This window comes from Miniopterus schreibersii (genome assembly GCF_964146895.1).
Source record: "Miniopterus schreibersii genome assembly, chromosome: 1".
Taxonomy (NCBI): domain Eukaryota; kingdom Metazoa; phylum Chordata; class Mammalia; order Chiroptera; family Miniopteridae; genus Miniopterus; species Miniopterus schreibersii.
The window spans coordinates 35,211,876-35,229,582 of record NC_138101.1 but is presented as its reverse complement, the minus strand read 5'-3'; the positions used below and the strand labels follow the sequence as shown (position 1 = coordinate 35,229,582).

At 36.8% G+C, this 17,707-nt stretch overlaps 1 pseudogene across 1 annotated transcript; it reads left to right on the top strand.

The window, feature by feature from the left end:
• The first annotated feature begins 235 nt into the window (after positions 1–235).
• Positions 236–1,339, top strand: LOC308563000 (inositol polyphosphate 1-phosphatase pseudogene; annotated as a pseudogene). The gene has a single exon. The product of its transcript is annotated as an inositol polyphosphate 1-phosphatase pseudogene (transcript).
• Positions 1,340–17,707: the final 16,368 nt, after the last annotated feature.

Here is a 17,707-nt window from a genome sequence, read left to right as displayed (position 1 = left end):
GTTACCTTAATAATTAAGAAAATAGAAAATCAAGAACAAAACAAAAACCAACTTTTAAAAAAGGCCTGCACAAAGGAAGGTTCAATGACACAGCAAGAAGCCAAGGAGAGTGGTTTCAGAAGAAATCAAGTGGGCTGACACCTCGGTTTTGCACTTCTAGGTTCCAGAATTCTAAAGGCCCAGTGGGTGGGTGCCAATTCCATGAGCAGCTGCAATTGAAAAGCAAGGTTCAGAAATGTCATCTATCCTCCAGGAGCTGCTTCTTATCTCTGAGAAAGCTGCCAGCATCTCCGGGCATTCAGGCAGCAGGAATCACTCTTCCAGTTGCTGATAGAAGAAAAGAAAGATGGAGAAATAAATCAGAAGTTCACTGTTGGTTTCAAGATCCTCACTGATATACTAGTGTAGGAAGTTATGAAAGAGAATATGAAGAACAAGTTTCCAACTTTGGAAAAAAATATTGTGGGAGACCACTCTAATGAGTTTACTAATGATTTAGGAGTAAAGGTTACCTTGAGACTGTGTCCAACAAAGAAAGAAACAGTAGAGCTTCTTAGCAAAATCCTTAATGGCAACAAGTTGGCATATGAAGCATTAGCCAAGGTTGTTCATCAGGATGTCACCTTTACCGACCCAAGTCTGGATCCAGCACAGATCAACATTCCACAGGATATTTTGGGAATCTGGATGGACCCCATACATTCAGCTTATTAGTGTATAAAAAACGGTTCTACTGACATTCAATCCAACCAAGGCATCTTCTGATGTGAACTTCAGTTAGTCACCAATGTAACTGGTGTCTATGACATACAGACAAAGGTGCCCCTGATGGTAGTCATTAGCAACCTTTTGTATCACATGATCTGATCACCCTCAGTTGGAAAGGACATTGCTACTGGGGTCTTTCCTCTGTAGGAACCGATACCCATTCATTTCATCCCTCCAACTCTAAAAGAAACAGCAAAGCAACACAGAGCCAGCTAACTGAAAGCACCAGCTGTGAGGTAGAATTTGCCCACCAGCTTTTAGCGATCATTAGTACAAGTGAGAAGGAGACTATCAAAGTCCCATTTCCACATGTTGGTGGAGACAGCATGTTCCGGGCAGCCAGGGCTGCTTCCAGGACCCTTTGCTTTTTCCAAAGTCTTGTTGACATTCACATCTTTTCAGAAGATACTACTTTCAAGTGGGACTCTTGTGCCACTCATGCGATACCCAGGAGTACAGTGGGGAAATGCTAGATTTAGAATACTTAGAAGGAAATCCAGAAACAGGGCTTGACTTGCCAAAGTTGGTGTGCCACTCGCAAAACAACGGCACCACTGGAGTAATTCCATGAGCCAGCAAGAGAAGACAAATTATACAGATCAGGAAGCAGCTGCAGACCTTCCTGAGCCTCTTCATCCAAAATCTTATATCTGCTGGTACATATAATAATAACCCCTCTCACCCGGCCGGGCGTGGCTCAGTGGCTGAGCATCGACCCAGGATCCAGATCAGGGTTCGATTCCCGGTCAGGGCACATGCCCGGGTTGTGGGCTCGATCAATGACTCTCTCATCATTGATGTTTCTGTCTCTCTCCTCCTTCCTTTCCTCTCTCTGAAATCAATAAAGATATGTTTTAAAAAATAATAATAATAACCCCTCTCCTCAGGTACTCATAAACCTAACTGTGAAACTATTTCCCACATCTTCTATCTTTGGAGATAGCTTTGTGCTATTGATGGTCAATATTGCCTTCCTCTTTTGAGGGACATTTTCCCATTATGTGTTCATAATGCTAATTTTAACAATTGAAGGCTGTACAGTAATAAAATAGATGTGTGGTATCCTCTTTATAAATTGAGATAAAATTGACATTTAATATTATGGTGGTTTTGGATATACAACTTAATGATTTGGTGTTTGTATATATTAGGAAATGTTCACCACAATAAGTCTATTTAACATCTGTCACCATAAATAGTTTTGTTTTGCTTGAGATGAGACCTTTTAAGATCTACTCTCTTAGCAACTTCCTAATGTACAATACAGTATTATTGAATATAGTCACCAGGCTGTACATCAAATCCCAAGACTTATTTATTTTATAACTGGAAGTTTATGCTTTTTTACCCCTCTTCTCCCATTTCTGAATGTTCACCATTGTGTGAAAACCTTAATAGTGGAAAAGTAAAAAGTGTGCTTTTTCTTAATCGAATTTCCTTTATTCAAATATTTTTACATGCCACAAATTTATATTAAAAATGCCCATTCAAAATGTAGTTTGAACACCAAATTTAGGAGCCAGTATCACTGTGAAATGCTCCACAGGGGCTATTCAGCCAAATATATAGGGAGGTTTGTCATCCATATACAGGTGACATGTATTTGGTTGTTTAGCATCTGGTCATAACACACCATGAGACCTTCACTCCCCACTTTGGCAGGCCCATCCTGGCCCCCCACTTAAAAACATGCTAAGCTCACTTGCTTCTAGTCAAAGTCTCACTGGAATTGGCAATGGTCAAAGGGATACTCATGCCTACACTGGAAACTCTGCAGGGTATGTCACATGCTCCCCTCCCCCCCAAACACACACACAACAGAAGGCAGCACCCACAGGCACACCAGCTCATGATCACCTAATTTCAACATTTTTGTGTCTCAGAAAATAGAGAGGCCAGAAGAGAGGAAAAAAGAAGGGGGAACAGTCAGTTGGCTGAGAAGTCAGAACACACACAACATTTATCAACTAAGTTCACCATCCTATATGAGCATGGTTTATGACATCCCAAATCCATTACAATAATAATTGTAATTATTCAAAGATTACTAATTACATATAACCATAAGAAATATAATAATGAAGAAGTTTGGAATATTGTGAGAACTACCAAAATGTGATACAGAGACACAAAGTAAGCAAATGCTGCTGGAAAAATGATGCCGGTAGACTTGCTCAATGCAGGGTTGTCAGAAACCTTCAGTTTGTAAAAAATGCCATATATGAGTGATAGAGCAAGTGTAACAAAATGAGATGTACCTTATTGAAAAATATGACATTGAAGTAGTCCCTAACTTCTCTGAAATTCATTTTTGTTACTGATTAAATCAATATGTGTTATGCTTATTAAGGAACTTCTGATAAATTCGAGAAAGGGTAAATGTTATAGATAAATTTGTTACTATTATTAAATTAATGTTTTATTTTAAAGTATGGTCAGTCAGCTATACTATTACCATATAGAGTGATAGCAAATATCTGTCTGCATGTGTTCTAATTAGGATCCCTGTAGTGAAGTATTTAATGTGAACTACTCCTAATAGATAAATGTCAAGGTTCTTTGTGCAATGAACATGTATTACTCACTCACTGCATAGCCCACTGTGGTTGGTGGGGGGGGAAAAAAGATGACTCTTCTGCATGCCATTATTCAAGGAACAGGTGTCATCTACACTTCAGTCTGCCATTGTCAGCACATGGCTTCAAGGTTACCCTGATATCATCCATCTGAAAGAAGTGGGTAGGCTGGACAAGAGCATGGATAATTCTATGGAGATTTCAGGGCATAGAATTGGTAAATATGATTTATATCCACATTCAAATCTCTAGAGTTATCACATGGCCCTGACAGCCCTGAAGTGTAGACAAGGCACTTTTTCTGCATGGCCAGGGCAAAAAGAAAATGATTTGTTGAATGCACAATATCGTCTCTGTCAGACTAAGTGCCCAAATAAGACTGACATTTGAGAAAAGTTTTGAACACCAATATAGAATAGAATTTTATGGGATAAAACATTGAATTTAACAATAATACATTATTTTATTGTTAAGTGCATCAGATTAGCAAAGGACACTGACGTCATTTTTGTCCCCAAAATAAGATTTTATTTCATGCAGTGACACTTTGTTAACGTTTCTCCTTCCTGTTCTGGTTTTGAAGTACAGGGAAAATTTTGATTTTTAAAATCCCAAGCAAAGAAGGCTCAGTTATAATTAATATTTGCAAAAGACAAAGACAGTTTAATTTTAATTTGATACTAATTAATATACCATAAATTATTTGATTCAATAAGGCTTTGTAATTTTAATTTAATTTATTTCTGAAGAGATTCCAGATTGACATAGTAGTGAGAGTAAAATATCATCTCTCAGTTGAGACTTCAGATTGATGAAAATGAGTAGCAGAATTGTAAGCTAATGAATCTCGGGCTGTTATTTCATAATCATATGCGGAGAATGTGAGACTGCATATGATTATGGAATTTCATACTTTAATGACTTCATTGGGTTAAGGAATGAGCTTTGATAGCAAATTAACATTTTATATGCACTATGTAAATGATAATTGTATTAGGATACTTACACATATTAAGATATTTGCATATTAAGATACGTCTTTAGTTTCCTCCTAGGAACACCACATGTTCAATAAATAAACCCGCTTTCTCTCTCTCCCTCTCCCTCTTGCTTTCTCTCTGTATCTCTCTGAGAAAGCAGCTGGTCTTTCTCCCTATAATACTTCTCTTTTCTCACACTAACAGTTGCTGATCAACACATTTAATGATGCATTTGACTTTATTTCCACAGCACAGTGATTATGTGATGACTTTGGATAGTGTTGACATCAGTGTAAGTAGTTTAAAAAAATGAAAATAAATGAATCTGTTCTGCTAATTATTTAGAATGCTTGACAGCTCTGATCAAACATCCTATGTCAGCCTTTTCTAAGATGAAGAGTTTAGCAGAATTTCTTCACCAAATACAGTTTGGGGACATTGCTGGAACACAGTTATCATGGGATATTTGATATAATAACTTTAATCTCAGAAACTTTAATCCTCCATTATGTATTTTGTTTCTGTAAAAGGTGTACAGTTTGTCCTCACAGAAAGTTTTTTTGTATGTATATCTTTCATATTCTGGAGATTATATTTATAAATAAGTTATTTTAAGAGTATATAATTAGAAATATATATGCCTTAATTATATAAAGCAAGATTAAAATTCACTTAATAATTAATTAATTAATTTTCACATATATTCATTTAGATAAAAAGAAACATTTGGCCAGGCCGGCGTGGCTCAGCGGTGGAGCATTGACCTAGGATCCAGGAGATCGAGCTTTGATTCCCGGTCAGGGCACAGGCCCGGGTTATGGGCTCCATCCCCAGTTGGGAGCGTGCAGGAGGCAGCTTATCAATGACGATGCTCTCATCACTGATGTTTCTATCTCTCTTCCTCTCCCTTCCTGTCTCTGAAATCAATAGACATATTTTTTTTTTTTTAAAAAGAAACATTTAGAAGAAGTAAAAGGGAAATATAGGTAAGAAACGTATGAATAAATAATAGCTAGATAATAGATAATAGACTAAAATGTTGAGATGTTCAGATGAGTTTATTTTTATGTTTAAATTATTTTGTGTTGTTTAATTATGTGTCAGTTATGTGTTGTAAGCCTTTCTGGTGGAACTGAGAAAAAGTCATAATGGAAAACATCACTGATAGCCTCATAAATGGTAAATGCTACTATCAGGTTTTGAAATATGTTGTTTTGCATTTACTCATGCAAGGGTATACCAGAACAATTATAAATTATTTTCATTGACCTCAGTGATAAAGACTTTAACACAGGGCATCAGAGGCGTTTGCAATGACTGGTAGGCTGGAGGGTAAAGGTACTGAAACAGTGTTAAACCCAGAAATCTGGAAGCACAAACTCTTCCCAGACTGTAACAGCACTGATGGGGATATTCGCCCAGAAGCTACTGCAAAGTGCACTTCCCAGCTTCCACGCAGTTGTCTCCAGCTCCCGTCTAAGGACGCTTTCAGCTTCTGCCCTGTCTTCCAAATCCACAGATCTCTCTCACCAGCGGAACCACAGCTGTAACTGCTTACAGAGCAACCTAGGGACTGTGATTGTCTAGCTTCTCTCTTGCTCTTCAGGAAAAAGCATAAGAAGGGTTTGGCTCAGTGGTCCTGGGTTCGACTCTGACCTCGGGCATGTACCTCGGTTGCAGGCTCTACCCCAGGCCCCAGTCCCAGCTCCTGCTGGAGGCAACCAATCGATGTGTCTCTCTCACATCGGTGTTTCTCTCTCTGCCTCTCTCTCTCTCTCTCTCTTCCTTCCACCCTTTCTGAAATGCAATGAGAGAAAAATATCCTGAGGTGAGGATTTAAAAAAACAACAGGAGAATTCAACAGTTCCAAAAGATAATATGCTAGCATATCTCTATTGGTATCAATAAACTCCTTCCTATTTGTATCTAACTTCTGAACCACAGCAATAAAACAATGCAGGTTTTAACTACACTTCGTGTACAAATGAACACATGATCATCCTTTCTCCAGCAAGAAACTCAAAGCTCCAGTGATCAAATATATATAAATTATATTGACCCTTTTCCAATTCCAGTTGTAATCCAATTTGGATCCCGTAATTTAAACACTTAATTGTAAGTTTAACTACTACTAATATTCCTTATCTCAAAGAGCACCAGGTAAGATATGCATATATATAATCTTTTCTTTCTTGTGCTCCTTAATTTAGGCCATTATGAAGTTTATTTTTTTAAGATTTCTGTAAAAATTTTAATTATAAAAAACTTCTATAAAAACTTACTTATAAGGTCAAGTAAAATCTTCATTACTATAGCTTACCTAATGGTCTTTGGCAGTTTCGAAACATGTCTACCAGTTTGTTCAAGATTTTTCCATCAAGAAGGGGAGTCCATGTCCCACCACTTTGGATCTTCAGGCCTTTCAGGGACTGTTGGCAATAGTGTGGGACAGAAGTGACGCTGCATTCCCCTGGTGCCTGGTTTCTGCCTAAGCCTCTCCCTGGAACCACTAGGCAGCCTTTCAGCCACCCTGGAGCCCTCTCCCATGCATTGGACCAAATGAAAACAACAAAGCTTTTTGTAGCTAAATAAATAAATAAATAAATAAATAAATAAATAGATAAAATAATAAAAATGCTTTTCTCCATGTGTATTAATAAACAAGATATTGTTTGTGATATCCATAGAGTTGTAAAATATTTATAATAAGCTTAATAACAATGTTACATAACATATGCTAAAAAATATAAAATCTTTGAAGGACATAAAATTAAATGTTCTTTGATGGGAAACTTAAAAAATGTCAGTATTCCCAAATTAATGCTACTAATGCTGTTCATTCAGATGCCCCACAGACTTCTGTGTTGCTCCTGTATTCCTGAATAAAATTATCTGAAAGTAGGCATGAAATAAAAAATGGTTAAGAGTAGCCACAATAGATCTGAAGGTCACTTCTATGTATCTGTCTTTTTATTTTTCCATCCCATCTGCCCACCCAGAGCATGCTCTTCTCTTGGCAATGGCATAAGAAAAAAATACAACAACCTCAAGTATTCAAATGTATTGAAATTCACTTTCTTCTTGCCTGCGAGTATCCCACTGGCCCAAAGCATAGCATGAGCAAGACAAAAGTCAAGGGTCAGGAGCATTGAGAGTGATAAGGTAATTTTTGTAATGGCATCAGCACCCCTTTCCATGGAGGTAGGTGGGGTAAGAACAGAAAGTAAAAACTTGCATAATGATATTTGATCCTACACAATGAAATAATATGGGGTCTTTGGACATGGACTCAATTTGGAAAGATTGTATTTCAGGTGTACTTAATTTAGACCTCATGTCTTATTCCCTGTTATTATCCTCAAGCCTCTGTGCTTTTGAAATAACTTCCCATCCATTTGTTTTTAATTCTAATTTTTTCTTCCCTCTAGTCCATCCTCTATAGCCATGCTTGTCAAACTTTAGAAGTATATAAAAATAAACTGGGATCTTCCTAAAATGTGCATTCCAACTCAGTATTTCTGGGTAGGCCTGAGATATCCCATTCTACCCAACCTCTAGGAGAGTCTCATGTTGCTGGGATGTGGCCCAACCTTGAATTAGTAGGACTTTATCCGTGTTCAAAAATGTCTTTCTAACACTCACACACACTCATCGTATCTCTGCTTTAAGTTTTTTATTGTGTTCCTATGAATTACATGATAAATTTTAACTACACGTATTTTCTTTACTCTGTTTTAGATGGAGCTTCTCACAATGCCAGTTATATGCTCTTTCTTATAGCTTTCATTTTAATTAACAAACATTGACTTAATGCTTCAGAGGGAGCTTACATACCTATAAATGCCCTAATACCACCACACAAGGTAGGACACTACCTCATAAATTTGTACCACATTTGTTTGTACTGGTAATCATTGACTATAAGTTCCAGCAGGAGAGCAAGTCTATTTAACTGTACCAACAGAATCTAGCATGTGGGAATGGCTCACAATTACTATTCAGAAATATTTATATCTTTTAAGTGGTGCTATATTTGTATTTTTAATTATTATTTTATGTGTAATCAAGTGTCTATTATGTGCCAGACACTGAGCACATTACTGGGGATGCAGTGAAGATCAAAGATCCCTTCCGCCTGGAAACTCACAGTCCAGAGGAAGAAATAACCATAAACAAGTAATCACAGAAATAATTATATCATTACAGATTTTACGAAGTACTACAAAACAAAAGAAAAAAGTATAATACAGGCATATAGAATAAGAACCGATCAGTGCAGAAGCACAGTTAAGCCTTCTCTGAAGAAGTATTAGTATGGAACCTAAAGTCTAAGTAGGAGTTAGTGAACAGAAAAATAGCAGGGGGGTTAGAGGAGTGCTCTAGACTGAGAAAACAGTAGGAATCGAGATTTCAGCTCGGAGAGTGCTTGGCGTATTTCATGAACTCAGGAGCAGCTGTGTGCCTGGAGCATACAAAGGAGGGGAGTGTTGTAACAAATGAGGCTGAAACGCTCAGTGATGGCAGCCAGCCAAACGGTGCAAGCCTCTTCCCTCCATATTAAAGAGTTCGGATTTCACTTCTTCTGTTTTTGAATTGGAAGCTAATTAAAGATTTTATGCACTGCATTCACATGAGATTTATATAATTTTAAATTTTGGTCTGCCAGTAACATGGGTTATGAAAAAGCAGGAAGCCTGTGGCATACTTATTGGAATATCTATAAAGTGTTGCTCATTGCTTTATATGTGGTTCACACATTTGTCAGTGTGAGGCCCTCATCTACGACTTAGTTCCAGAAAGTTAAAGCAAAGTAACACTAGCATGGGGGTGCTTAAAATCATTCAGTACTTTAGAAGTAAGAGTTATTCATTTTACTTGCCTTAGAGAAGTGTGTGTGCGTGTGTGTGTGTGTGTGTGTATAATGAGAGTTTTATTTATGACACATTATATGAATTCCAAGAAAATAAAGCCCAGCCAATCTATTTTCAAATTGCATTGCAAGACTCATCCTTCAAATAAGCCACTTTAATAAAAAATAATCATTTGCAGAATATAAATTTAAGCAACATTTATGAGATATATTCTAAATATACTGACTTTGTTTAAAACTTTGTGTATATTATTAAATGCTATGAAACATGTATGCGGTCCATAGGGGACCTTTTCTAAATGGCAACTTCAAACATGTACATTCCACATAGTTTTGAGATAATATAAGATGTCTGAGAGAATTCTAAATCTTTAAAAATCACTATAATTTAACTTGGAGTACTATATGTTGTACAACTTACAAATAATTTTGCCTGCATTGTTATTTGATCTTCCCATTATTTCCCCATTATAGAGAGTCAATCTCAATAAGAATCAAGGCATTTGAATTTAAGATCAATATTTTACATTCTCTATTATTTACTCAGTATTATCTCACTGCCTTTTTACATGTACAATTAAAAAGCTAACTATTTGCCAATAGAACATACTCCATCTAGAGGAAGAAGAACGTTAGAAGTAGAGGGGGCATGTTACTTTAGTGTATTTTTTAGGTATTACGATTTTCACAGGATTTGCATGATAAATCAATGGTAAAATGACAAACAAGCAATTATACTTATTTTGTGATATTTAGTACCAGAATAGGGCAGTTGTAGTAAATCCATATAAAATGAAGACCAGAATATCACAGTGATTAATGAATAAAGGGTTTCTCATAGCTCTTACCTGGAAAGTAATTTTATATCAGTTTACCCCCAGAAAGATGCAAAATAAAATATTTATCAAATAGTTAATTTCAGGAGTTCAGTAGATACTGTGATTTTATTTTATTTTTTTAAAACATCTTTATTGACTTCAGAGAGAGGAAGGGAGAGGGAGAGATAGAAACATCGATGATGAGAGAGTTGTCATTGATCAGCTGCCTCCCACATGCCCCCCACTGGGGATCGAGCCTGCAACCGGGGCATGTGCCCTGACCGGGAATCGAACCTCGATCTTCTGGATCCTAGGTTGATGCTCAACCACTAAGCCATGCATGGCTGGGTGATACGTGATTTTAAATAAATCAGTTTGAATTCATGATTTAAATGTTTATAGTCAGTAATGGGATATTCAAGGGTAATGAATATAAATAATCCTAAGTGTACTGAATATAAATAATTACGTGTATTTCTTTTAAGATATTGAAATAACTAATTTTTTGCTTGAGTTTAGGGCAGGCAGGAAGGTTTTATATACTCAGAAATAAACTATGGGAATGTTACAGGTTGTAAAAAGTGCATTCAACTTATGTTTGAAGAATAGCATTTTTTCCCCCTAAGCAATGACACATCAGTGAATGTCTTAGAGCCCTTTAAAGTAAATGGGGAAAATAAAAACTCATTTCTCCATTACATGTGAGAAGTCTACTATGCAAGATTTAGTTCCAAGGATGTGGGCCTGTCAAAGTTTCAGCTGATGGGGACCGTACACTGCTATTCAGTAGATCAACTCAGTGTTTAAAGAAATGAAGACTGCTAGAATCACACCAACATAGAAAGAATGAAATTTGTTATATTGTATTATTCTATGTAGTACTAAAAGTTTTTGAACCCTTTTAGTCATTTTTAAATTTAAGGCTAGTGGGTACTAGTAACATGGAGTAACATGCACAGACTCCTAATTAAACATGGACAGTTAATAGTGTTGGTATCTCCTCTTTCTCCTGAATTTCATTTTAAAGACAAAGAGAAGGAGAGACCATAGGTAAGGAGAGATAGCAGCATAGTTTTTGACACTAGAAGGAATTAACAACTCACCTTGAAGAGTAGAAAAAGATGAAACCTAAATGTTGGCCACAGTGGATGTCTTGTGAACCAAGACGATTCATCCTGACGAAGTCCAGGCAGGATCAGAAATTGGAGGGCTGAGGTATCTCAGAGCAAGGCAAGGTGTGGCACTAACAGGTAAATTACGAGTGAAGCTTTACCAACTGGGCTGTACCCAGCAGAATCTGTGACTCCAGCAATTTCAGAAACTTGAGGGTCTAGACTTGAAGACACAGAGAATAGGGAAAGACTCCCCAAACCCGCCCAACTAAAGGCCACAAGAAAGAGCAGATATCCAGTTGATGGGTTCCTTAAACTCTTTTATTAAACACATAAGTAATATATTACTTTGTAGAATTATTTTGCTTTCCAGAATTTTCTTTCAGATAATTTCCTCTTTCTGTTGCTTTGGTACCTAATAAGAGAGTTTAACAAGAGTACATTAGGTAATAGTGCTCTCAATTTTATTTAATTTTTACAATGTATTCATAGTAAAGAGGGAGAAAAGAAAGGAGAGAGATGCCTCTCGTTTTATATTTAAAGTATTTTAGGTGGTAGAGATTTACTTTGTTCAAGATTATCCAAAAACTGAGTTACATTATTTTACTCACCATGCTATTTCTTTCTCTCTTAAGCGATCCCTTCATAAAATGGCTTTAAAAATAATATGTTAAGACAACAAACCTCCCAAAGCAACAGGGTCTGTTCTGCTTAAAAGAAACTTCTCATTCTGTAGAATGACAGATCATAAGCACACACGTCCAGAACAACATAAGTCAAAAAGCAAGACGCACCAGGTTCCTATTCTCATCGCTCCCACAGCAGATGCCACCAACAGCCATTCAGGCAAACACGAAACACAACTGACAGAAAAATAACACTGAAGCTAATTTGAATCGCAAATATACATACACATGCACAAAGTGTATTTCACTTTAATTTAAGTTTGAGGTGACAGGAACTTCTTGGGGAGAAATCTGTGGTTTCATTTTCACATGCAAATATTCAAGAAGCACCGTGGGTATTTCTTTCTTCACTTGTATTTTCTCAGAGCATTTTTTTCCCCCTTTTCTCTACTAAAATCCTTCATTTTAACTTTATATATCCATAGTCTGACTCCAAGTATATAATTTATGATAACTTTGTATGACAAAATAAGTGCTAATTATAAAGAAGTATTTGCATTTGGAATACTTTAAAAGATAATATATTGGATTATGTAATAATAGGTAGAGCATATTTAACTACTGCAAATATATAATTTAGTCACAAATACCAATCAATCAATTTAATTACAGTTCTTTCTAACTTTTTATTAGCAACATCTAGTTGAAGTCCTGGTGAGAATTGTTTTCTAGGATTTTTCTTTCAGTAAACTAAAATTTGTAGTCATCCACGCCCTGGTTCCACACCTTATTTGCTGTGTGTACTTGGGTGGGTTACTTAACTGTTCTGTGCCTCATCTTCCTTCTCTGTATAATGGGGATAAGCTCTGTGAGAAGAGTACTTAAAGCGTATGGCAAATGACAAATGAATGGAGTAAATAGTTGTTGTTGCACATATATAAGAAAGAGAAAATATTTTCTACCTGCCTTGTCTCCAGTTATATGACCATAGTATTAAAATGCATTTGAAATCAATTTTCATTCTTTCAGGAATATATAAAGGTGTATAGTGTCTTTTGATGAAAAAAAAATTAGAAAGAAGCTAAAATAGTACAAGAGCATTATACCCTGTACATATTTGCAGAGTAGTGTTTTTCAATCTGTGACTTCCCATACTTCAGAGGGTCATAGAAGTAATTTAGAAGATTAGCCCTATATTTGTGAATGTGACAGGGTGGATTAAAAGGGAACAGAAACAATTAAATAGAACACAGTTTTATTCATTATTGCAAATTGTTGGGGCAAATATTGTCTCATTGAACTTTTGTTTATACACATACAAATATTGTGGAAAATATTTTATTCTTTTGTTTACATTTGCATGAACACAAATGCTTGTAAGCATGTATGTGTTTACAGTATTGCAATGTTAAATACATTTCTTACTGTAAGTCAATGTTAAATTTTGAAAAGAACTATTCTAGCTCATGAGCCCAGAAGTGGATTTGCTGAATAATATAATACATGTGCTTTTACTTATTTATTATTTTTTAGATTTTCTTTTTAATTACAGTTTACACTTAATATTATTTTGTACTGGTTTCAGGTGTATAGCATAGTAATTAGATAATCATATACTTTACAAAGTATTTTCCCTGGTATTTCCAGTACCCATCTGGCATCATACAGTTATTACAATATTATTGACTATATTTCCTTTGCTGTACTTTTAAATTTACTAGAAAAGACCACCTCACCAACTAAAATATTGGCACAAATTATTTATATCATAAAATATTGGTATGAATTTACATTTATACCAGGAGAGTAAAGTTCTGGTGGCTTCAAATGATTAACAATGATTAATACTCTTGAACTTTAAAAATTTGTATCATATAAAGATAAGGAAATGTTATCCTCTGATTTGATTTTCAGTTTGTTTACTTTTAATGATAATCAGCATCTTTTCATATGACTACTGGCTATTCAAGTTTCCTCCTGAATGAATAACATATTTAAGATTTTTATTTTCCTTAAATTGAGTTGTTTAGATTTTTCTTATTTATTTTTACACATTCTAATTATATTATAACTTTTTTAGTTTTATGTCCATTATTTTTCTGTTTTAGGTTTTCTATTCACTTTTTCTATGCTGTATTTGGATGAACAAAATACCTTTGGTATTAAATAGACAATTTTTAATCTTTTTTGTTTAGGAAGAGTGAATTTGCGACTGAACTGCAAATCTCTCTATCTTCGTCTCTGGGGATGCTTGAATGTCCAAGTTTTAACTCTAGGCCATGAGAAGGGCAGAAACATTTATGATGTGCTGTTTCAAGTCCCCACCTCCCTGATGACTTCTCAACTTCCCAGAGCTAGTTTATTTTGTGCTTTTAAAAACATATAGTGTAAACTGTAATTAACTTTGATTTATGTGCATAGCAAAAACCTTGATCTACTCAGCCACTTCTGAGCCACCAGAGGTTCTTTTTCATTTCAATCCTTGTTTAATATTTTATCAGTTGGTCTCAGGCACTTCTTTCTATTTAAGAGGCACAGTTTACTGAATATAACTTATCTTTCTTTGAGGATTAGGAATCTTGCTGTGTCAGAATGATGTTTGTGAACATTAATTCTCTTCTAAGGCTCCCGAGGATGTGCTCCAACATGCTCTGTGATGAGCTGGGAATTAAATAAACTGGCTTTGATGTCAAAACCATCTCCACCAGTTAACTAGCTGGGTGGACTGGGACAACTAGTTACCGGTCTGAGTTCATGAGCCTTAATGTCCTCATTTATAAAATGGAAGTAGTAATAGTTTCTTTTCTAGGCCCAGAGATGATGAGTGTAAAGCCCTCAGCATAATATCATCTGCCACATAGGAAATAAGCACTAAACAAATATACTTTTTCTCATTTTATGGTAGGGTGAAATAAATACTGATTCCCGGACACCCCTTAGAAATATTGATTGCCTATAGTAAATATTGTAGTGCCTCCCCTGGTCCCCTCCTGGGGGCTGGCCGTCCCCAGATGCTGATGGATCTTAGTTGCTCTGCTCCCTAGGCACTGCCTTTGGACTCCAGGAACTGGAGATTCCTTTTTTAAAATAATGGCTGTTAGCAGGCATAGCTGGTTAGGCTGCCTGGCTTAAATAAGTGACCAGAGGAACATATAAGCCCCACCGGGAAATGATTTCTGCATTGAATTTTTTTGAACTCAAGATTCAGTTTAGAATTACGGGTGACTCCATTTGGAGACAAAAACATCTGTGTGTGGATAAGAATCCTGAGAGCCTGCTCCTAGATGTCTCTTGGATGTGCTCTCTTTCTTTTTGCTTTAAAATAAGTCAAATCTTATGTGAAGACTTGATCTTACGTGAGGATGTTCTGTACAACTTCTGAGACCCTTTAAAGATCCAAATTTATGGAATCTTTGCAGTTGGCAATGAGAATGGGATATTTGAAACCATTTTTGAAAATATAATTAAAATAGTAATGGCTAAGACATGGTTTGGGAGAAATAAAGCTGAGGGAGAATCACTGCAGTTTCCAGGTTGACTTCCTCGCCGTCGCTGGGTTTAGACTGTGCAAGCTCTACACCCACTGACAGGCAAAAAATTACGGAACTTGAAGTTCATGGATCCAGGGCTGGATGGGTAGCTAAATGTATTACAAAATAAATTTTTCAAAAGGTAAGCATATGGGACTACCTCAAACTAAAAAGCTTCTGCACAGCAAAAGAAAACAGCCTCAAAATACAAAGGAACCCCATGGTCTGGGAAAACATATTTGCCAAGGATGCATCTGATAAGGGGCTAATTTCCAAAGTGTACAAAGAACTCATATTACTCAGCAAGAGGAAGGCAAACAACCCAATTACGAAATGGGCAAAAGACTTGAATAGACACTTCTCCAAAGAGGACATACGGATGGCCCAGAGACATATGAGAAAATGTTCAATGTTGCTAATCATCAGAGATGAAAATTAAAACCACAATGAGGTATCACCTCACACCTGTCAGAATGGCTCCATCAACAAGTCAACAAACGACATGTGCTGGCGAGGGTGTGGGGAAAGGGGACCCTAGGACACTGCTGGTGGGAATGCAGACTGGGGCAGCCACTATGGAAAACGGTATGGAGGGTCCTCAAAAGATTAAAAATGGAGCTGCCTTTTGACCCAGTGATTCCACTCCTAGGAATGTATCCTAAGAATCCTGAAACACTAATCAGAAAGGATATATGCACCCTGATGTTCATAGCAGTGCAGTTTACAATAGCTAAGGTCTGGAAACAGCCCAAGTGCCCATGAGTAGATGAGTGGATGAAAAAGCTGTGGCACATTTACCATGGAATATTATGCGGCTGTAAAGAAGAAGAATCTCGTACCCTTTGGGACAGGATAGAAGGACCTGGAGAAAATTATGCTAAGTGAAATGAACCAGGCAGAGGGAGACAAACATCACATGATCTCGCTTATACGTGGAATCTAAAGAACTTAATAAACTGATGAACAGAATAGATTCAATGACATGGAAGCACAGGTCAGACTGACGAATGTCAGAGGGATGGAGGAGGGCGGGTGGGTGGAGGGGGAGAGAGTAACCAAAGAATTTCTGTGCATATATGCACAACCCAAGGACATGGACAATGGTGGGGAGAGGGAATGGGGAGGGGGAAGGAACGGGGTGGAACGGGTCATTGGGGAGAAAAAGGGACATCTGTAATATTTTAAACAAAAATAAAATTAGGGGGGAAAAAAGTTAACTCTTATGAACTATTTACTATGTGCCTAAGAGTGTTCTAAGTATTGTATATGTTTTATATAATTTAATAAAAAAATAACTAAATTAAGAGTTAAAAAAAAAAAAAGGTAAATCAGCCAACAACGTGGTCTTTCTTTTAAATAAAGTTCTAGTAAAATTGAAGGTGAAATGCCAACGATCAAAGCCGGGGAGGTTCATTCTAGATCGAGACAGTCTGAAGAAAAACTGTGGCGCCAAAGGAGGGTGAGACATTTCTTTTATCTGACAAACGTACAGAACAGATAAACCCACACTCTTTCTCCTGGGGGCAGCCAGCCGGGCATACATGGGGGGCAAACTCACAACCTGGGAGACAAACTGCACCTCAGAAATCCAGGGCCAGTCTTACAGGAACTAGGGCAACAGTGGCTCTCGGGCAATGATGGGTCAGACGCGAGTCAGCTAACTAGGTGTCTGTTACGACCCTGCTATGTCGTGTTTACATAACGGCGGCCTTCACCGGGAGAAGGTGCCCAGAGAGCCTGAGTGTTTTCACTTTCCCACGGAAGGTAACAGGGAAGTAGCTCAACCTACAAAATGATGACCTGTACTTCCTGTATGATATTCAGATTTCCACGATCTCCATGACCCTCCCCAAGTGATGACTGGTGCTCTGATGACAGGAACTCTGATTACTTAGGTTCCATGTGTGGCCTCATTGAGGAGAAAAGATAATGTGTGGGAACTTGTTGAGGATTTTAAGTCCCTGAATGGAGTTAAGTGACAGGAAAATTTTCAGAATTATGAGAAAAGGGAGCAATGAGAAAAAAAAAAAGTATGGCAAATCTTGAGATAATTAAATTATGTGGGTTTCTTCTGAGGCTCATTTAAAAATGACATAAAAAGTAATACATGGAGTACTTACTAAAATTTTAACAAGTGACTATATGATAATAGGTCATCCAGCTCTATCAACTACTCAAGTTGTAAAATTACTATGACAAATTCATTTATTTTACCTTGGCCCTGATATATTTTTTAAAATCTGGAGATTATAGAAAACTAAAGTCTATAATCCTTTCAGAGTCAATGCCAATTAAAACAGAAGAGGATTACAATTCCGAGTGACAAGAAAGCCACAGTCACTTGGCACAGTCCCCTACAGGGAACCCAAGGTCATATGCATTGGGATTGGCGGCATGGGGCTGGTGAAAAAAATTTAGAATACTCTA